Source organism: Anser anser (genome assembly GCF_964211835.1).
Source record: "Anser anser genome assembly, chromosome: 1".
In the NCBI taxonomy this organism is placed as follows: Eukaryota; Metazoa; Chordata; class Aves; order Anseriformes; family Anatidae; genus Anser; species Anser anser.
In genome coordinates, this window is record NC_139720.1 from 14,152,632 (window position 1) to 14,176,065 (window position 23,434).

A 23,434-nucleotide genomic window follows, 5' to 3' on the forward strand; every position below is an offset into this window, starting at 1 on the left:
TAAATAAATATGTTCCATCCAGTAATAGGAAAAAATTCTACGTGATTGGTTCAGGAGTTGAAAATCTTTCAACAACAGATAGCTCCTCTCTCCTAAGCAAAGGGAAATTTTCCCAGAAGATATCACAGTGATATGTCAACTCCTGTGTTAGCACTTAGAGTGAATCCCCAGGCAGTCACAGCATATTGTCCTTGTCAAAGGGTATGTATGTGTTGTACAAAGCAGTTGCAACTCACAGACACTGAAGGTAATTCCAAGCAAGCTCACCTGTACAGCAGAGCACAGTGCTGCACAAAGGTGGCGGCTGGCTCCTGAAGTTCTAGCCACATTAGTACCATTGCTATGCCCAAGCTCATCATTTCTGTTCCTCAGCACTGCAAATTACCCTGGGCATGGGTCCACACTGACAAGCTGAGTTGCTCCTACTCTCAGAGCTTGCTATGTCAGCATTATTTTGGGAAACTGCACTTTCCTGAAGTGCACATTACAGACGTACCTGCACATACCTTGGGAGAACTGCAGAGGGGCTTCCTGACAAGTAAGCAGGAACATAGATACACAATGTCCCTGACCAGCCCAGTATAAGAAGTATGCCACCGATTAAAACTGTTTCCCTCCCCAGTGCATTTTGCACAGTGGAATTTGTTAAATTGTGTATGCCCAGCCATTCTGGGTGGAATTTGCTTTCAGATGTTACCCAGTTTATGTGGAGTCGGTCAGGCTGAATGCACTTGCTGGGGTTACCTCTCACTGTATACATGGTTCTTAGGAATAATTCCTCTATGATTTCAGATTCTTTCTAGAAATGTCATAAAGAGATGGGGACAGTTCACATCATGAATTTCCTGTTTGATTATTAATCATTTTGACTCAATGGAGATAATTTACTTATTATAAGTATACCTCTTTGCCTGGATAGGTAGTTTTTTCTTTATAAAGAAAGAAAAAGAAAGGTTTGGAGAGAAAGAGCACACTGAGAAATATTAAATGTTGAAAACTTCTTTCCATCTTCTAGCTCTCATGTTAAGAGGAAGCTGCAGCTGGAGAGCTGGATGGAATGGGAGGAACGAACAGGCAGTGGTAGAAACAAATGCAATCTCTCCTGTCAGTAACCCATAGTCTTCAAGAGGCATCCAGTGAGTTGTACACACCTAGCTGGCAGGATCAGAGCCTTACTGGTAAAAATAGCCTTAGAAAAAATACAACCAAAGATTGCACCAAAAAATGGTGGGTAATGTAGTTTCATTCTTAACACACAGCCTTCTGTACATTAAAGGACACTTTCAAATTATTTAAAATTCTGTCACATGAGACAGTTTGTATGAGATTCCTTTTACCTATCTGTAGCTGTCTAGAAGGTATTTCTCCTCCAGTAATTACCAGAGAGAGACAACATCTGCAGGGTGATTCATTTGGCCTGTCATAGACACCTATCTGTAGATGGATGACTCGCCCTCTGGATGTCTTATGCTTTCTAAGCAGAAAACCCTGATCTCTAGGGCTCTCCGATGGATATTCCTGAGCACTGAAACTATAACATACTCCCTTACTGGTTTATATGCTCTTATCCTCCTCATGTTGAAATTTCAACACAATTTCAACAGCAGCTGGGGCCCTGACAACTGCCCAGCTAGGCTGTTGCATTCTGCTTGTCAACATGATCTGACCCTGTGAGAAACACATGAAAATCAGTTAGACATGCTACATAAAGCAAGAGATACGCAGAGCTTTCAGTTTAGCTTTGTGTGATACTTAACAAAAATACCCTGTGGACTCCTCTGTATAACAAGATTTTTAGCCTGGTTTCCCCTAGAAATGAGGCATATGCAGCCATGCAGTCTTCCTGTCTGTCAGGTCCTTGTCAGATTTTTTTTTTATCCTTGGGCGTACTTCTGTCAGATTTAATACAGGAGAAAGGCAGTAATGTCCCAAGATATTAAAGAAAATCACCAACTAGATTAACAAATGAATGAAATTAGTATATTCATTGGATGAAAAATGACGATGAGCTCAGTTGTTATCTATCTGCTCACTTTGCCCTAGCGGTAGGTTGGTGAGGACGAGTTAACATGCATGAAGCTGAGAGCCAATTACAGAATCTGCTGCTTTTTTTCTGGTCAGCAGTTAGGTGATAAGGGATTAAGAAGATATCTTTATGCTTGGAGAATATGAAGGGAAGATATAAGAGACTAGGAGATACTAAGATGTTGCATCCAAGACCTAGTGAGGTTGGACACCAAACCATAAAAAGATTTCCTAGTTCTGCTGTTCCCAGAAAAGCTTTCTAGCCTGTATTTTTAATGCCACTGGGTTAAATACTAGCCAGCATTTTCACTTTACAACACTTACAACTGATACAAAATAATTATGAATCTTCATAGCTGTTCTTAAAGGATTCTTAAATTATTCTCTCACATATCTCTATGCACATCATTTGTGTTGAATTCTCTGAACTCAAAATCCTTCCAGGACACTATTGCATGAAGTACTTCCCTTATACCAATTTGTCAGTAAAACTTGAATGTTAATAATATCTTGAAAGTTTGAAATGGTTGAACGTCTACATGATTTACAGAGTATATTTTTAATTATCTTAAACAAACAGTTATCATTTTAATTTTGTAACTGTGAAAATGAAAAGAATGAGGCAGCATGAAAAAATAAATGATGGAACCGCCTGGACAGAAATGATAATACATGGGTTAAATACAGGCTAATAGAGCAGAACTATGGAAAATGCCAAACAGTGAGCTGGCTTCCAGAAAACACCATTATTTTGCTGTTCGGTCTGAAGTGGGATTTCTCATTGACTTAAAAAATGAGCGATTATATTGTCAGGATATTCCCATTACTGTACTTATCTATTGCTGTTCTTAAGGAGTAACCTCTCTTTGGCATAGTACTTATTTTATTTTCTTTCTTCCCAAATGTCTTCTGTGTCTCTGGCTATACTTTACATTTCTTTTACCCGTCCTCTCTCCAGCAGAGCCTCCTTCATTAAAGGAGCTACCTGTTCTTCCTCTTTCCCATTCTACCAAGTTTAGTCTTTTTTTCAGCAATCCACTCAGAACCCATCTGAGCATTCATCTCTATCACCTTGCCTTCCTAAAGTAAAAGAAAGAGAGAAATTTAAGCAAACAGATATGAAACTATCTTCATGCCCCACTAACTATCCCTTCATCTTCTTGCTACCCTTGAGGCTTTCCCTTTTACCATCTGTCTCGCCTTGTGTAGTAAGCTACATGCAACCCTTGGCAGCAAGGTCTTTGGATCAGCAAAAATATCTTTCAGTTTCAATGTTCAATGACAAGTAAAGTAAGTGAGAATATATTCCATACTGCTAACTACCACATATTTCACAAGTGCTGAATTTGATGAATCAACACCAGGGAAAACCACTATTTTTCTATTCCCCACACAGTGTGTTTAGATTTTGCTGTTTAATCAAGTGATGCTTAGCTCATTTGAACTGACTTATGTACAATTTTCAGTTGTCAATTCCTGCATTCTAATCAACAGCTTAATAACAGGCGGCAAACAGCCATCACGTTTCATCTTAGCAGCACGCTGCACAGGGAGGCAGCTATCTGGAATTCAAGGACAAAGCTCATTCTGTATCTACCCTTGTTGGGCTGGAGACTGATTTTCATTTTCCTTGTCAGCTGGGAGGAAAGCTAGCCATGCAGCACAGTGGACATGGGAATTCGTTTTTATCTTTTAGTCAAAGAGCAGATTTGGCAGGTTTTTGGTATTCAAAAAAAAAAAAAAATGTACCTGGAGGTAGTTAAATGAGTGCTTGAGAAAGTGTCTGTAACTCCGTAAACTTTATGAGTTGTAGAAGACTGTGGCAAACGTCTATCTGAAAAGAACTAATGTGAGCAGCTGAGGAGTGACTTCTGAAGCTGAGTCCATCTGTTATTCCCATTAGATGTCACAAATTGGAAACATCTACCATACCCTGAAAACTCACTATATAATAGTTTATTTCAATTTCAACATTAACCAAAACATCTCTATGAAAATATTTCAAATCATTTGTAAAGAATACACAGCTCTTCCATTTGTGCAGACTTCTCATAATCTCACATTATCAGACTAGGATGTCTTGAAGAGTAATTCACCAGATTGATAGATCGACTACATTAGGATGTACTTCTATATGTTAAGCTGTAACAACAGGATTGTGCCAGTAATATCCCACTAAACAACATTTTTACTTGAAGTACACTAAATCCTTAAATCTGCAGGGTAGCATTACCATTTCAGTAGACATACATCACACATATATCACAGGCAGAGGTATGTGTGTGCATGTATACGTGTGCTACGGGCAAAACACTGTCTTTAGTATCCTGCCTTTAGTAGTTTGACATCTCAGCATGTTACGGTTGTTGCTGGAATCCCATCTTCAGTTTTCTAGTTCTGAATTTAGAGTCAAAATCATATCGTTGTAGTTAATAACTAACATCAGTTTGACAAACTGAATGAAATAAATTGTTGCTTTGTTGCTGAGATAAATAATTTCTTCCAACTGGAAAACAGAAATTCACTCATAATCTAAAAGAATTGTGTATGGAAAATGTTTCTTTCAGTGGGAAAGTGGCTCTGATGTAAGGAGCGTACAATTAGATTTTAAAAAATGATTTCCCAAACTACTCTCAGCAGGGGGAACATCTGTTCAGATCAGCATTTCTGTGCTTCTCATTGTTTAGGTCCTGCTCTGGAGGTTACCTGGGCATTGCTTACAGATAAAAATCATTTTCTAGTCATAATTTTCCATTCAAAGAAAGCAAAATGCTTATCAGGGGAAAGTTACGCTTTCTGAGAATTTAAACTTCAAAAGCGTAAGGAAATTTGTTATGGTCTCCACATCTGTTGTGACTTATCTCCCTTGCAGTTTTGGTGTATTGTGCTTTATTGTTTAAATTTGCTTCAATATTTGCATGTGATTTGTGTGAAATGCCATGACGTTTTGGTACTAATTAAAGAGAAAACATATAAATGACACAGGGTGGCAGGGTGGGGGGATGTGGAAGGGTGTGTTGGCTTAACCAAATCAAATATTAAAATCTGGTTAAATTTATATTGCTTTCCTTGAGCACAACATGTAAACCTTTCTAACTTGTGAGTTTAAGCATGCAGATTATTATACAGCGGATGATCATGCACTTTGTGATGGAAAGCTGGATATGGCCTAAATCCCTTGGAGGCATCTACCTGTAGCAGAAGAACACCCTGACCAGAAAAAGAAAAACAATTTTTTGAGTAAAAGTATCTGAAATATTCTTTGGCTGAATAAGATGAAGTGCTATCTTCTGTCTCTAAAGCTATCTATCTTGTAATTCCTTTCAGCCAGATCATTTTTCTCTGGCCTGGACTCTGTTAACATTACAGTAAATTTATTGCACATTCATTATTCTATTTAAAAAATGAGACTAACTGCATTTTAACTACCCTGTGTGAGATCAGAATTTGTCTGTGCTTGGTGTATAGATACTTAGGAAATAGCTGAGGGAACTGAGAACTCTAAAGATACAATGAGAGTTGTGTTTAAGAAGGCTGAAGTAGTCTTTATTTTTAATATTTAAAAAAAAAAATAGACATGCTGAACTCATTCAGAAATGGTAAACTATCAAAAAAGACAATGCTATAAGGTAAGAACTACAAGTGAAATACGGCCAGAATCACTTCTAATATGATTATAGTTACAAAGTAGAATGTTCATGATCTATCAATAGTGTATCAATAACATAACAGCATCCAACCCCCTGCTCATCTATACGCAGTTTACCAGAATAGTGTTAACATACATAATACAGCTGGACTAAAGTATGTCTTTTCTTTTACAGTAGTAAATGTCTACCTTGGTTCCTGGTTTATTATTTATAGAGCAAAAGGAAAATAAATCCCTAGATGTGGAGCGGGAGACAGAAAGGAGGCATGGAAAAATCTCATAGAGTGATGAATAAATATCTAATTAAAGTCAGAGCTGTTGGTAGTGCGTGGTTACTCTGGCCTTCCTCGCCTACAGATAGCATTTTGTGTCTTTTTTCATGGCACTTCATGCAGTTTGGATTTACACTACAGAGACATTTTGTTTGATGGGCCAGAAGAAATACTTCAGAAACACTGGTTCAGAAGTAAAGTAGAAATATATCCTGGAAGAATCTGTAAGTATTTTCCAAAGCACTGTCGTGTGTATAGTACTTTGAAAAGTGTCTCCAATCAAAAATCACTTGTGACATGTTTCAGATAATACACAGAAATATGTTCCAGTTGATCATCTTTTTCTTGACCAAAATTTAATTCTGTCCCAGACGCAATCAGAGCTGCGTTATTCCTTCAGTTGCTCAAATGCCAATGTTACTAAAACCGGTGCATAGGGTGGAAATGCATAGGGTAGGATTCAGCTTGCAAATTAATACTTTGATTTCCATAGCCATATATGCGGGGCTACCTGTGCACTGAGTGCCCAGTAACATTGGTGTCCATTATACTGGTGTGCAATATATTGGTGTCCAGTGCTAGTGTCTAGCTACTGGAGATGTACAGCCAGTGGAACCCAGAGAGCTATTCATCTCACCTGGAAGCAAACACTAAAATGATGAGTGAATTGCCACCTAGACACCACTGGCTGTATTGACTACATCTCTATTGACTACAGTTGGAGTGTAAACAGTTCAATTTAGCTGTCTTAACCTCTGTGTACATTGCCAACATAAGTGCTGGTTGTTCTTACTCATGTCAGAATGAATTACTGAATGGATCTTAAAAAATAATAATGGTAATAATGAATTATGTTAATGCTATTTGGTAACATTATGAGCAAGAACTTCTTATGTAGCTATGGAGTTTGGCTGCTTAACCAGATCTGCCTGTGTGTTTGTAATAACCAAAGACTAAGGTGCTTAAAATCAACAGTCATGATTTTTCATCTTTCCATAGCTATTTTCCCATGACTGCTACATTTTTAAGGAGTTAAGGGACTGTAATGATCATCTGCATTCAGTCTCTGCTGATTACTAGTAGATAAAGGGAAGATTTACCAGAGAAGCTAAAGGCCTTGTTCCCTCTAGTCACACCCCTAAATGCTACTAAATGCAGGATCCACTCTAGGTCATGGCTATAGCCAACCTTCCAATTACAAAACAAATGCATCTCAGAAGTTTTTAATCTCCCTGCGTTGTTTTGGGAAGGCCATGAGGATGGCTACACTTGCATCAGAGCCTCTGAAGCTTCAGTGTTTGGGATAAGAATTGCGTTTCTGGAGCTTGAATCTGGATGTTGAAATACCAAAAGATGTCTTACATGTCCTCATGAATAACTGTTCACTTTGAATATTTCTGAGTCAAGGGATCTAAGAAACATAGTATCTTGTAACAATATCTGTACTAAATTCATGAAATAAACTCCCTATTTCTTCATAATGTGTGCAGAGGGACTGACCCTGGTGCCATTTAATCAAAGGGGATCTTGCACTTGACTTCAGTAGAAGCAAAAATGGACCCACAGTGCATGCACATCCAGGGGAAATTACACCTTTTCAGTGTAATTTCAGGTACTTTTCAGTGCAGTGAACATCCTATTTAAAAGGAACTCCTTATTTCTGTATTTTGATAGACAGTATTCTCTGTACTTTAGGCTGGCTTATGCATGTTGCCTTTCTCTACTATGCATTTACTTGGAAAAATCTCAGCTGCAGTCTTTGATGCTGAGGAAAATGTTTGTAGGTGCCTTTACTTAGTAAACTGCCTTCCCAGCCAAATGTACTGAAGCGCTGAGTAGCACACTGTGAAGCGTAGTCTCAGCAGTTAACATTATGTGGAGTGCATAGGGGGAAAATGCTATGATGATGTTTGTGCTTGCAGCTTTTCAGCTCCTGTGCATATGTATTTATAAATATTAGATATCTTGCATGTATTTCTTCAGTTGGCCATAATATAAATCTTTCATGAACAAATTATGCAATATTATCTACATAGTCTGTAAAATGTACTGATACATCTAAAAGTGTTGCCTGGAGTTTGAAGCTGTTACAAGCACTGAGATCTTAGACGCTATTATTAACCTATCAGGGTGTTTAAATATGTCAAATTAGAAGTTTGACAGCAGAAGGCTGGTTAACATTGCAGTGAGGAAAAAGGCATGTGTTCAAACATTTCTAGTTACATAGAAGCTTTAGAAGTAGTGTTATATATTGGGCCTGAAATTAGTCTGGGGGCCTGAAATTAGTCTGCTCAGGTCTGGTGTGTTTTAAAAGAACAGCGAGTGAATGTCATGCTTTTGAAAGCGAGGCTTTGATAGTGCTGTACTTAATTCCTCTCCCATGCTACATCCAGAAGCCAGCCCTACCTGTTCTGGCACCAGCATGTTTGCACCAACAGGTCACTGTGGTGCTGGAAGGAGGCTCTGCCCACCCCAAGAAGAGGCTGCCCACCTCCCGGGCTCTTTTTCCCAAGGCTGGGCAGAAGAGCAGCCTTGAGATGATGCATCTGTGCTGGATCCAGAAAGTTTTGTACCATAAGTATCAGGGTTTGGGGAGCAAAAACAGAGTGCCTTGAAGGTTTCCCTTTCTAAACAACAGCAGGATTTGATTTAGGAAGGAGATGTAGTACATACAGCAGATCCTACAGTGTGAGTGCCAGGTCCTACTGTCTGAAGAAAGAGTGAAGCTAAGAGTGTCAGAAGTGCTTTCCAGGTAGCAGTGAGCATCTAGGTTGAACATCCAGTTCTCTGTGGCTGCTGGAGTCCAGGCAAGGTGCAGGTTCCTGTGTGCATTGCCCCCAGTGCAGGTCCCAGTGGAAGACCAAAGTGGTGGTGCTCCCTTCTGCAGAACAGGATAAAGAAGAATCACTTCTCATGTGATAAGAGAGCTAAGTGGCTGGTGCAAAAGACCAAGCAAACATGGTCTTTCTCTTTTTCATTAGCCTTCATGAAAGGTTTATGATATGAGGAAGCCTCTCATAAGCTTCATGATACTTCTCAGCCCTCAATCTACTGATTAATCTTACAAAAATAAGTTATTTTGATGAGCCAGACCACACCACACTCAAACTCTGAGTGTCCTGTAGAGCATCCTGTGGATAGCAGCATGTGCTGATAAAGCCTGGGAGTGCATAAACGTTTTTCTTCAGTGGAACAGAGCTCCTGCTAATGAAAACATCAGTGTGTTTATTCCGCTACATGTGGGTAAATTTGTCCACGTAGGCTGACTTGCCTGCAGACATAGCTGTGTGTGGCAGTAGGTGTCCTGACCTAGTGCTATAGCAGAGGGACAAGCATGTAGGAACTGCCTTGGTGGGCTGCAGTGACCGAGCAAACAGCTGCATGAACTGCACCTCAAGTGCCCTTCTCAGTTTCCCACCTTGCAAGCAGCTACCTATCTACTCAGTCGTAGTGAGATCCAACTAATTGTTAGGGGCACATTAAGTGAATGAAATTCTATTAAGTTTTGGACAATCCCTGAATGGCCTGGCCTTAAAATCTTTGTGAGAGGTATTGGGATGGAGATATAAAGTGCACAGGAAAGGTAACTGGGAAGGAACTAAATTTTATGGGAGAAAAAGGCAAGTGACTTGAAAATATCCAGTTTCTCACTTGTGTAAGGTTTTCGTGGTACATCTCAAAGGAATGGGTGTGAGTTTGCCCACTGGAAAGGGCTGGTTACAAGTCCAGGAATACAAAAGGATCCTTTTAGTTTTGTGTCTGGTGGGGGAAAGGCTGTAGCATCACCAAATGTTCTTACGGTGGTCAGTGGGATTAAGTGTCATAGAAACTAAACACCTTGCTATCAGTTCAGCTTAAATTCAAAAAAACTTTAATTTTAAAGAAGTAGTATCCTTGAAGGATTTTTTTATTATTATTATTTACTTTCAATTACTCTGTCTGCATATCACCTTTCAGGTACACTTTCAAAGACTTCTTTTTAGGGAAACAAAAATTTTCACATTGAGGTAGCCATTTCAAAACATTGTGAGAGTCACAATCAAATCATGACATCTGACAACACTGATATGTTGCATGCTTGAAATGAAGATCATTATCAGACCCTGAAGTGTTCCTGGACAACATTCCTGAACATTCGGGGTGGTCAACCAGAGGTGACATTTGAAGATACTGTGATTTTCTACAGGAGGAACAAATATATAGCTTCTCTCATGTTCTAAGATAAGCATTTCACTTCTTAATGTGACTCACTGAATGTACAACTACTGAGTCAGCAGAGATAAAAAGCAGCAATAATGGACTAAAATACCGCATTTCCTGTAACAGGATAGAAAATCTACTAATTTTTCTTTTCCATATACCTTGGGAAATGCAAATGCTCAACAACATCTGAGTTTGCAAACCTTTACTATGACTTTTCTCAAGAGCAAATGGAGTATTTTGTCCCTACCAAATTCAAATATTTCTTTTAGAATTCAGCCTACAACTGTAATCTGTGAACACTAGAGCTAGGGAGAAAAAGAAGACTTTAAACCCTGGCAATTTGACTTTGAATTAAAGCATAATGAGGCAGGAAAAAAAAAAAAAGAGAGAGAGAGAAAAAAAAAAGATTTGAGAAGCAGCTAGTAAAAGGCATAAAAAACTGCTAATCCTTCTGGAAAAAAAAAAAAAATCTGGAGGAAATCTGCCAGAAGTCCAGAAAGATGATCAAAGTATACAGTCTCTGAGCATCTCTGATAAAAGTCTCAGAGAAGACAGGGATATTCAAGGGGGAAAAAATATATATATATATATATATTCTGTACACAAAGTTACTTTGTAGGAGTTTGGGGAGGTTCTCACACTGGAAATCAACCTTTAGGGAGACTTATTGAATGTTCTTTTTTCAAATTTAAATGGAGATAGAAAAGTTCATGGAATAAATAGAGAAAATGAAGGATAACATATCAGAAAGATCAACAGGAATAGATATGCCAAAGAGCACTAAAGGAAATCAAGGATGAAGTATTTGACATTTCAGCGGTAGAGTCTAACTTTATGTTGAAAATTGCCTTGACACCAGAGAACTGGCAGAGAGTTAATTTGATATCAGTTTTCAAAGGAGAGTGGAGGAACTGCAGAACAATAAGGTTGATATCTATACTGGGCAGGTTGGTAGAAATTTTGAATTAACAGCTACATCAGAAAATATGATATAAATATTCAGAGTAGTCAACATGGATTTTAGAAACAGAAAAGGCTCAGACTGGAGCAACAGAGATGAGCAGAGACAGAGAACCTGTTCTGTACAAGGACAGACTGAAGAGACCAGGACTTCCCATCCTTACAAAGGACATAATTCAGCTGAGATAGGACAATGCTCCATAAAAATAAGAGGTACATGACTAAATCTGGTGTAACAATACTGTCCATTGTATTTTCCAGTACAGGACTTAAGAACTGTTAAATGAAGCTAGCAAATGAAAAATCTGAAACATTTTATTTTTTTCATCTAATGGATAACTGAACTGTAAAACTCTTTGGATGTTGTGGACACTGACAGTTTACAAGGATACAAAACTTAGCTGGACACATTAAATGAGGAAGGAAAAAATCATGAAATCCCACTAAGTATAAAGATATCTCTACTACTCTGTGAGCTGCAAATTGTTAGAGACTGGCAGAACAACCTGGGGAAATGCTGTTGCATGTTTGCCTTATGCTTACTCTCTTCTGCTGCCAGCTGCTGGATACAGGACGTGGGGAAATGGGAATGAGGATATTTATACAGGGAAAAAGAGCTGAACTGCCTGGCACATGTTCTTGTATTTTTATGTTCTTCTGAACTTTTTGATTGCACTATCTGCCCCTGTTATCCACAGACAGGTGGGTGGAGGACTAGGTCAGTAAAGGTATTTGGGTTAACCATTCCAGCTGGTTTTCAAAGGAGCTAAAACAGTCATATAGTGCTAGGCACCTAAACAATATATACTCATTTACTGTCAAAAGAAGTTCTTTTACTTTAGAAAAACAGCACCAGCAGTGGCATTTATTCAAATTGAAGCTTACAGACCGTATCTCCAAATGATATAGAGTCTACTACTACGAAGATACAGATGAGTAAAGGGCTGTTGTTTTGCAGAGGCTGGACGCTTTATTGTAAGTGACGGGGCAGTGACAAAGCAACACTTCTGAGCTGGTGCAGGAGGAGAGCCGTCCCCACTGACACGCCACCCAGGCAAGCCAGCCAGCAAGATGCCTGCTTGCTGGTGCGCTATGGCCTTGAAATAAAAAGAACAGAAATGCAGTGCTAACAGAAACCTTCAGAAAAGTCTTTAGCACTTATATTTGCTACTGGTTTGTGAGGATTTGGATGCATTAGTAATAGGAATGAAGGATAGTTAGGGGTTCTGGACTCCAAACATACGGGCATGGTAAGCATTCAGATAAGTGTAAAACCCTGCATAACTGTCCTAAATAAAGTGCCCTAAATAGCGCACTAAATAAAGACAACTAATCCCAAGTCCCAATAGGAAAATCTGAGTTTTTCAAAACCATATACAGCTGCAGCTTACTAGAAAGGGAAAGCAGGAATCTGAGTGACTGATGGAGCCAAGGGAGCAATCAGTCTGGAAATGTTGCTGAAGAGTTCAGGGAGGAAGACAGCAGAGAAACACCTGCAGGAAGCACATGGAAACTGAGACTGAGAAGTGGGGCAATTCTTAGCAGAGAGATTAGACAGGTAACATTTAAAGAGAAAAACTTTTTTAAAAATAGAGTGAAAGACAGAGAAGAGAGCTCAGAAGTACATCCCGAAGCACTGATGTGTAGTAAGGTGGGGAAAAACAACAGCTGTCACCTCTGATGTTATTTTTACACAAGAAGCTATCCCAGCAAAACTCCCACTGCTCCATCAGCACCCTGTGAAACCATTTAAGCTACTGATTAGTTTAAATCTCTGCAATTTCATCAGCTGGGCACTCCTCTTTCTTATATATGTGGGTCAGATGATCTGTTTTATGTGGCTCTTACAGCTGGTACAGCATCTGCTTATGCAGCAGAGAGAACAGGTAGATGTAGAAGATGGAGAGCATGGATATTGCCAGCTTGCTAGGGGCATATTTGCTTCTTAGCTGCAGCTCCTGGAGTGAGCGTGTGTTTAGGAACCAAACCTCAGCAGGTGGGATCAGGCCAGGAGACACAGCCGGAAGACTCGGGGGGGGCTACAGCACATTTGTGGGTGAAAAAAAATATTATTTCTAGAGCCGTGCACTGTACCTGTCTCTTGTTCCAGCACCCACACTGGCACCGTGCAGAGAAGCTCCCTGTCAGTTTACTGTCAGCTCTGGAAATCTTGGCAAGAAAAATCAACTGTGGATAAACCTCAAACTACATCTTTTCTACCTCTGATGAAAGTGAATGCTAATTTTGAGGGATTCTCAATAAAAATGGAGAGCTTCCAATTTTTCTCCGAAATGTTTTTGGTTCGTCTTCAGTTGGTAGAGTTCACAGTGATTAACCTGAATATCTGAAATGTTCCCATTAACCTGCTGCTGTCTTTACTGGCAAAAGTATTTCAGATGAAATATTTCACTCAGTACTGGCAAAATGAGAGGGACTTTGACACTGGTAAGAGGGAAGGCAGTCCTGGCTGCCAAGGGATGCAGGGGCAGCAAATCTACAGTGAGAGAGACTGAAATCCAATTAAGGGAGGCCATTAGTGGGTTTTTCTGCACAAGGCTGTGCTTTGTGGAGGATCTACTGGAATGACTTGTTTACTGTCAGATCGTGTTGGTTAGACTGAATGGGATCTAATTTAAAAGATTACATTTTGTAGGTTTGTTTTTGCCTAGACACAAGGAAATTATTACCAAAAAAAAAAAAACCATGGTTTTCTTAAGCAGAAAGAAAAGAGTACATTTTTTAGTTGACAAAATAAAAATAATTATTTAGCCTGCTTTTCTTAGCCCTACACAGCAGAAGCAAGGAGCTGTGCTGGTACAGGAACATCATGGGAGTCCCAGCATCACCCAGGGGAAAGCTCCAAAGAACCAGCTTTAATCTTGCCATTTAACTAACCCAAACATTCATTTTCAGAAGTAGATAAGTAATACATGATAGCATAATTCTTGAATACACAAATGACTTCCACCAAGTTTATATCAGGACTTTATTATCTTGTTCCCACAGTTACACGACTAGTACAATTTAACATGGCACCTTCTGGCTAAGCAAAAATAATTCTAGCAATGAGCCCAAACAAAAACACTTTGTTGTTATTGCTCAGTGTAGTGGGTTTACATGGCAAGGTTTTGGTAGCAGGGGGCCGGAGGGGTGGCTTCTGTGAGAAGGATCTAGAAGCTGCCCCATGTTAGGTAAGGGCCCCACTGCTGACCAGAGCTGAGCCAATAAGTGATGTTGTTTTGCGCCTCTGTGAGAGCATATTTAAGACAGGGGGGAAAAAAAAGAAAGAAAAAAAAATGCTGCACCACACATAGCAGCCGGGAGAGTGAGAGGAGTGAGGAACAGCCTTGCAGGCACCAAGGTCAGTGAAGAAGGAGGGCAGGAGGTGCTCCAGGCGCCGGAGCAGAAGTCCCCTGCGGCCTGTGGTGAGGCCCATGGTGAAGCAGGCTGTCCCCCTGCAGCCCATGGAGTACCATGGTGGAGCAGGGTTCCACGCTGCAGCCCGTGGAGAGGAGCCCACGCAGGAGCAGGTGACCTGGCAGGAGCTGCTGCCCGTGGGGGATCCGGGTTGGAGCAGTTTGCTCCTGAGGGATGGACCCCGTGGTACGGACCCATATCTGGAGCAGTTCCTGAAGAGCTGCTGCCTGTGGGCAGCCCACGCTGGATCAGTTCAGCAAGGACTGCATCCCGTGGGAGGGACCCCACAGCACAGGGGACGAGAGTGACCGAGAAGGAGCAGCGGAGAAGAAGCGCTGCAGACTGACCACAACCCCCATTCCCGTGTTCCCCTGCGCCGCTCAGGGGGAGGAGGTGGAAGAGGGTGGATGGGGGGGAAGGTGCTTTTGGTTTCTTTCCTTTGTTTCTCACTTCTCTAGCTTGTTAGTAATAGGTAATAAATCTTACTGTCTCCCTACGCTGAGTCTGTTTTGCCCGTCACGATAATTACTGTGCGATCTCCTTGTCCTTATCTCAACCCTTGAGCCCTTTTCATCATATTTTCTTCCTGTTCCTCTTTGAGGAGGGGGAGTGAGAGAGCGGTTGTGGTGGTGCTCGGCCGCCCACCTGAGTAAAACCACCACACTCAGTTTAACCACTGCGCAAGGTCAGTGTAACTTAGCCCCACAGCTGAGTACATTTTCATCCGGGTGTTACTAGATGTACATTTCTCTGGTCTTGGGTTTCTGCAAACCTGGAAGGAGTCCCATCTGAGCAGAGCCGAGTCTTGCTCCAGTGGATTTCTTGATTTGTAGCATGTCATCAGGTGTGATCCAAACTGGGATTACACTCCTCATGCACAGATGTGTTAGAAGTAGATTTAGATGCTAACAGATTAATTTGTGAACCAGCAAGGATGTTACATAGGCAAGAATACAGAGAGTTCAGGATAAATTCATTTTTAAAAATGCAGCATTGCAAGTGAGATGCTCCTTGACAGCAGCACGGGCAGAGGTGGGTTAGTAGCACCAGCTGTGCTTCAAGGAGCCTGAGATGCTCTTTGCCTCTCAGACTTCACCAAGAATAAGGTTCACTGTTGTTTGAGCAGTTGCATGGATGAATCTTAAATGTGGTTCTCAGTAGGCTGAAGACACATTGAGGCGGTCATGGCTGGATGAATGTGAGTCAAATATTTATGTTATTAAGGCTCTATGGTATATCTTTGTGCTGTAGGAGTGAACCAAGTTGGGAAATGTTATTCTCATAGCAGAAAAGCTAAGAGGATTCATGATTCAACACTGATTTTGAGTGGCTCAGCACCAAGGAAGCTGACGGCTGAGCAGCTGGGTGCCTCACCAGCAGCCCTCTCCATACACATTGAGTCAATTGGTGCTGATCCTGACAAGACCATACCTGCCTCACCTGGTGGGTGAGACAGCACAGCCAGGCAGCAGCAACAGCCACAGCCCCATGGCTGAAACACAAAGAGTAAATATATTTTTATTGCCTCTCCCACCGGGGGATCCCCAAAGCACCATGAGCTCAAGTGTGTTGGATGTGTGCCTCCAAGTCTACCAAACACCTGTGTTATTTACACACAGATACGCTTCTTGCCAGACACACAGAGGATAAACAGCTGTAGGTACGATTTATGTGTTTTCCTTTGTTACTACTCTCCAGACTTTATTCATTCCCAGCTGCAAGGTCACTTGAGCATATTTACAGTCCTCCTCACCATTCTCACCCCATCCTCCTCGTCAATCTTCTGCTTTTAACCCGTTCCTCTCGACACCTGGGTATTGTAAGCAAACTGCTAGCACATTTTTATGAATGTGATAGATTTATTTAGGGGCCTTGAGATGTTGAATGCCAATTTTCGAAGACAAACTTTATACAACATCTTTAGCCATGCAAAATTAAAGTGTAAAGCGTTAGCTGATGTTCTTATGTGAATTACAGGTCGCCTCTGCAATCTTTATTTTTCCCTTGGGCTTAATGAGAAGCAGTTGTGACATGGTATTGTCTCGAATGCCAAAAATACAAAGTCCATGCAGAAGGACTGCTGCTATACAGGTTTTAAGGAAGTCTGATGCACAGATTTTACAGTCTCTGGTTCTCAGGACTTGTGCAGTATCTTGGAGCACCTTCCTGTGCATTTCTGGAGCCCCTCTGTTTCCACTGAACCAGGCACTGCAATTTCTTCTTTCCTTCATGGAGTCTGAACCTGGACTTTTGGAAAAATAACAGGACCCATTTTGCATGCATCCATATCTTCACCGTCATGGTCAGGGTGTTTGTCAGCAGATTAAAGAAGGTGCCTCCCCAAACCAACGTTTTCCAAAGAAACTGTCATGAAATCTGAATTAAATTGGATTTACTTCCAAAACACTTGTTCAGAATAGGTTAGATGCTCTCAGCCCCGTCACTTTGTAGTAACATTTTCCAAAGCAAATAGTCCCTGGGAGACAGAAATGAATTCACAGGTGTCACCAGCAATAGGTGTAGGAATACTGCATTACAGACCACTGGCTTACTACAGCTGGTTCTGATGGTCTGAGATCCTGAAGTTTATGTTTCCTCTGAACTTTTCATTTAAAAGAATCATGTGTTTTGAATGGCAAGACACTAGATTGCTTGCAAGGGCAACATTACATTTTCTAAGCATTTATTGGAATGCTCAAGTATCTCTTTACATCGTATTTCAACTGCTTGCAATATATTGATAGAAATGCTTGCTGCATGATGCATTCAAGCGTATTTTAAGTTGCTTACAGCATTCCATCTCTTTTTTTTGCTGGTGTCAATCTGTTAGTTAAACTAAACCAACTACTTCACAAAACAATTGTATTGTACGTGTATTCAGATACTGTTCTGAGAAGAAAAAGAGAACTGGGTAAAGGACGTGGGGCTTCACTCTTTTCAAAAATTTTTAAAGATGACAACATAATTACAATCCCAGTTACGCTCTCCTTTCCTCTGACTCCATCTCTGGATTCGGCTGGGCCAGAGCCAGCTTACTCCCTTTGGAAACACTGCACCTCCTGGTTCATCCTTTTAATGAGCTGGTGAGCAGCACGCACTTCGGGGCTTTCTCAGGTCACCTAGCGAGCCCTCGAGCTTTGTACCCAGGCTTGCAGGTGCCCAGCTTTTCAGGCAACCTATGTCCATCTCTTTGGCCTTTGGTAGGACTGTCAGATATGCCTTGCATTGCCACCTAGCCTCTCACATCGTCCCAGTCCTCGCAATGTCTGAACAGACATCTTAATTTCTAAGACAGAAATCACCAGCAGTGATGTATTAATAGGCATACACCGGAAATTTTAAATGGAGGCAGACCTAGTTTCTGTGACTTCTGGGCATCAGTGCTGAAAATCAGCACCAGGATGGTTGTTTGCTGTGTTGGAAGTACTGAGGATTGCTTTAGCTCAAGGCAGTGCAGCACTAGAACAGTACACGTGCTGGACTTACAGAAATGTTCAAAAAGGTATTAGAGCTTGATATCATAAACCTAGACAGGACTTGAAACTTCATGTGCATGCACACCAGGATTTGCTGACAGCTAAACTGGTATACTTTGCTGCATAGTGCAAATCTTGGGGCTAACTGGCAAGACTGAAAAAAATAAAGGGATAGAAATGTACCTCTGTAGAAGTGAAAAGAAGTTCCAGAATTAACCCTCCCACTTAGGAGCTGATAGGGGAATCGGGATTACCAGAGCACCAAGCAAGAAAGGTTGCAGTCATACAGATCAAAACAGGACACGTTACTTGATTAGACAGACTTGGTAGCAAGTGGAAAATGAGATATGCTTGCCAATATAGATACACAGCAATAAAATATTCACAAAATTAATTTAGATTTCTTCCATGTTTTTTCAAAGGTGTTAAACTTTCTCAGCTTTGGCTTGTCAAAAACAATGAGTTGAGGAGGCTCAGCAGTGTCATAGGCTCATCCCTGGGTAAAAGGGTATCCTTGCCTTACCAGGAAAAAGGCAAGAGAGAAAAACATCACCATTCTTACTGGTCTCCTCCAGGGCTCTCTGCCACCATCTAAAGCTCATGTGCTCCATGGAACAGACATTGTCACCCCAATGCCTCTGCTGCTGCTGCCTTCAATGAAATATCAGCTCTTGAGAGGCAGGAAGGTGCCATTGCCAAATGTCAGCTTTAATGAAGAAGCAATGCAGCCGAGCGGTCTCAGGGCCTATTGTCCATTTCTTTTTCCTCCCAGGCAAAGCTGGTAGGAGATCAGGAAGAGCTGTAGCAGAGATAAGTGAAGAACAGCACATGACAAGCTGTACAGGCACAAAGACGTGTACGTGTGCCTCGGGGACGTTGGAAGGAGCTATACAAAAGTCGATGCCTTTATCATCCGTTAGAGCTTGTCTTGCATCTGTGCCAGACCATTTGCGATAGCAGCTAGTCCTGCTTTGGAAATCAGATTTAAATGATTGTAATGTCTTTAGTCAAACCTTAACGTTCACATCTCAAGAGCGAGGCTGCCTTCTGCTGCCTGCCCTTCTCTCTTTGCCGATGGGACTGCCCCTCCTTGCTGCCTTCCAGCTGCCTCCTCCTCCACAAACCGAGTTCCTTTCCTCGGCAGGCCTTTAGCTTTGCATCGCCTGCGGCATGAAGGTGCCTCAAAACCCGTGCTCCTTTTTTTTCCTGCACCACAAACCTCTCTGAGGTATGGGCGTGGGTCCCCTCCCTCACAGGAGATAGGGAGAGGGGTGCAGGCTGTCTTCGGGAAGGCTGCTGATTTTAAAGAGAGGGAATGAAAACAGTTTGGAGCTGGTTCTTTCAGAAAGAGCTGGAGTCCTTCTGCCAGATCTCCACTCTGGCAGAGCACATTGCAGGGGTCCCCCAGCCCAAGGAAATGGGTGAACCCTGAACAGATTTGAACACTTGGAGGAGGAACCAGTATCTCAGAAAGGGTGAGCACAGTTCCTGCTTGTCGAGAAAACATGGCCTATAGTCAACAGCAGGTAACTTCTAGCAAAACATTAATGCTTTACAAAAAAATAAAAAATAAATTAAAAAAAAGAGGGACAAGAACCTTCGCCTTTCTCCCTCATTGCACTCATTTTCCCTTGCTCATTTTCCCTTGCTCCTGATGGAATATTTCCTTGTGCATCACATCATCTTTTTACTTGCCTTCAGTTGCTTCCTCAGAAACTTCATTTTGCCCACAAAAATACACAGAGAATGAACATACCAAAGTGAGGGCAAAGAGAATGTGACCATCATGCCCACAAACACGGAAATGGATGCTTGTAAATTGCAGATTTCAAAACTCACTTTTCATTTCAGAATGAGATCACATTTACTTATCATGATGCATTGTATTCTGGGAATCATAGCCCTGCTTTTGGCTGAGAACGTAGCAGCAGCCATGAACTCCTACCTTGGCTTACTGCAGGGAAATCTTGCCAGTGACTATTTATCTTACCCACCACCACACAACTTCTTGAATCTCCCAACCAGCTTCCATCGGAGAGGTTTCTCCAGCTGGCCACTGACCAAGAGCAGGCACACACATCTGTCTGGCAGCTGCCTGTACTGCTCACATTTCTTCATCTGGCATGCAGGGTTCTGCACCAGCACCATCAGGGAACCTAGGAAAAAGAGAGGAGAGGCTCAGCACATTTAAGAAAACCTTTTTCCCCCCTCTCATTTTATTTTGTTTCCTCTTGCATGTGTTTTCACCATTCTTGTTTCTTTCCTGGCATGAGAGCCTGCAAAGTAAAGATTGGATAACAATTGGTTGGGTTCTCAGCAGCTATTTTGAAATCACTCGGTCAGCTGTTGACCGCTGACCCGTGCTATTTCATGTACTGGATGGGTGAGTTACCCTGTTTTCCAATCATTTCCAATCATGACTGTCTAATACCCTTAAGTGGTCATGGAAATGAAACTGTGAACATTAGCAGGATGTCATACTAGATGTTTCTCTCAAGCAGCAGTCTGCGTGGGCTGATTCTTTAATGCATTACTAATACATCGCTGCTGTTAGTGTGCTCCGTGGCATGTACCAGGTGGGATGCAAGCAACCCCCTGCAGTTGAGGGCTGCAGCAATAACAACGTAGGGAAGCCTTGCTGGTTGTGAACTCACTGGTTTTACAGCATAAGCTGAGCTGGTTTCATGTAGGCAGAAAAAAAGCCAGCAAAAGGCTTTCTTTGCTGCAGTATAGTGCAGGATTTATCCAGGTAGAGAGTTTTGCTAAACTTGTGGTCAAAGGAAAATAAATCTGAAGCTTTGCAGTAAAATACCCATACTGTTCAAACTTGGAGTTTGCCTTCAACACTGTGCCTGCCCTAAGGCTTGAGCAGGTGCTGTCTGCATTGCTGGGCACATCCTTGTGTCCAGCTCTGCAGCTACTGCAGTCTCCATATGCTGAGATAAGTGATGATCCCAGGCTTCTGACATCTGAAGATACCTGGTGTAAGACTGAGAAATGTAGTCCTTAAAGTTCTTACTTTATATATCTTAAAGGTCCAAGGTAGCTGAGTTTAGCCTCACAGAGAAATTTATCCTAATAATTTGTTAATATACTGATCAAACTCCATCTTTAATAACTATTTAACCGCATCAGCTTGGACACCTTAAACTTTTTGGCCTGATTGCAGCTACAGAGAGCATGTGCCAAAACTTCTCCCCTGACTATTCAAAATTGCCTTCTACTTTGCAGCCTAAATGTATTCCTGGACAGTTTACATCCATTTGTTCAGGCGCCAAAATTCCCTTCCAGTTAAATAGCTCTTCCCCCTCTCTGGGATCCATTCTCTTGTGTTTATGCAGAGTAATCATAATATTCTTCAGTGCACTAACACCGTAAGGCATGCAGATCTGTTCTCTAGGCAACAATACATAGGTTTTTTAGAGGTTTTCACCCTTTTTTGTTGTTGTTGTTTGTTCATTTCTGTTGTTGTAATTAAGTACTTACTGGTTGCAAAGTTCTTAGTCTTCAGAAGGAGCAAAAGACTGAAACAATGGACATTTATTAAGACATTATTAATAGACTTTATTGTATAAATTCCTTTTTTGTATGAATTTCCCTTGCTTCTGAATCTTGCTTGCACATCAGGACTGTGCTGTTTATCCTGAAAACGTTGGCTGGTGCACTCTCTGACTTGCCACTCACCAGCATATTGAGATTTGCTTCCTATTGCAGTAGCTCCAGAATCAAGCCGGAGGCATGCACTGCCCAAGTACAAAACCAGGCTGCTGTAGTCGCTTGATGTTTGGCAGGGATGTCAGGACAGCTTGATGAGGACTGGAACACAAAGAAAAATCACTTTATGCCACTCTTATTTCTTTGCCATCACTTCTGCAAACCTTTAGTAATGAAAAGGGAAGGAAAATTATTCTATAAAGACCACAGGGAGAGCCCAATGGTGACCTCCTTCTTTGCCTCTTACCTCTATTTATCCTACTAGATTTTCTTCTCAGTTTGATATAGACATCATTATTTTTGATCTTAGCTTTATGTAGTTCTATCTAGCTACTCATTGTCTGTCTGCTATTTGTTCTAGACATCCTTCTTCTGTATTAATTTTAAAGGTGTTTATCCTCAACCTCATAAAAACAGAGGCCTGGAGGAAAACTACTAAATCATCAAACCTGGTTCCTTTATCATAGGCAATTACAGAATCATGCAATACCCTTCCCGAAATGCCATGTTACATCTTAAAACAATCTTGCTCTAATGAAATGGCTGTTCCAAACATCAATCTTCTAACAATTAGAAATCCTCTAATTTGCAACCTACATTCACTTGTGGGCAGTTTGTACTTACTATTTTAGTGTCAGCTTTTCTCTTTAACTTACATAGCTTTGGCCGCCCCTGAAGTTTACTACCCCGAAGTTTACTTTCCTCTACATGTGTAGGGAACAATCTTATTCCACTACCAACAAGAGCCTTTGTCTTATAGGGCTAAATATAGCAAATTCCCTTAATCCCCTTCTGAATAATAAACTCCTCCTATGCCCAGAAATCCTGCTAGCCCTGTCTGGCATCTTTTCCAGCTGAATTCATCTTTTTGAACATTTGTGACCAGCAGTGCAGACCAGACCCCACCAGTGCAGTGCCAGATAGTTCCAGTGCTTCCATTTTGCTGAAAAGACTTTCCCTAGTACTACCAACACTTGCCATTGGTAGTATGCCAATGGTTGCCATTGTGTAAAAAGATAAAAAAATGGGTGCATTTGACTGGTAGGTCATAGTCCTCCAATGACTGGTCAACATACTCATAGGTTTTCTCTTCTTCACCATTTATTCCAATAGTCTTCTGCACTGATGGTACCTCCCATAAGTGGGGTTTAATGCCAGAGCCCTACCCTTGCCAAATGAAAATATTAATGACTGATTCCCAGACTGATCCTTGAGATGCCATACATCCTCAAATCCATATATCCTCACAAAAGCTCAAGACTTTCCCTTGAAGCACAAAACATCAGACCTCCAAAAGCAAGTCAGATAACCACCTTCAATTCTCATGCTAATCTCTGCCTTCTCCAGGTTAATAAATGTTTCTCTTTGACACAGTATCAAATGTTTTGTGAAGATCACATTACTTAGCTTTCTTTTATAACATCATGTCACCAAGTCTGGTGGAATTCAAGAAGTGTTTGGACAATGCTCTTAGGCACATGGTCTGGTTTTTGGGTGGTCCTGTGTGGAGCCAGAAGTTGGACTCGATGAGTCCAACTCCTTGTGGCTCCCTTTCAACTTGGGATATTCTATGATTCTGTGATTCTTTCTAGTTATCAGATAAATCCATCTTGATGTCACCTCACATTGTATTTATCTCCATGGCTTTAATTATTCTCTCCTTCAATAATTGTTCAAAGACCTGAGATCAGACTAATGGATGAGTGTTTGCTCCAATT

General features: G+C 41.2%; 2 protein-coding genes across 12 annotated transcripts in view; one reads left to right on the forward strand and one right to left on the reverse strand.

The window, feature by feature from the left end:
- Positions 1 to 23,434, forward strand: part of LHFPL3 (LHFPL tetraspan subfamily member 3) — a 261,232-nt gene that overhangs the window by 143,839 nt on the left and 93,959 nt on the right. The gene's annotated exons all lie outside the window — the stretch shown is intronic.
- Positions 1,920 to 23,434, reverse strand: part of LOC310892296 (uncharacterized protein) — a 56,370-nt gene continuing 34,855 nt past the window's right edge. The window contains exons 3-4 of the transcript XR_014578019.1: positions 21,687 to 21,818; positions 1,920 to 20,158 (exon numbers count right to left, since the gene is read on the reverse strand). The gene's annotated coding sequence lies outside the window, so the exon portion shown is untranslated. The remainder of the gene's footprint in view (positions 20,159 to 21,686; positions 21,819 to 23,434) is intronic.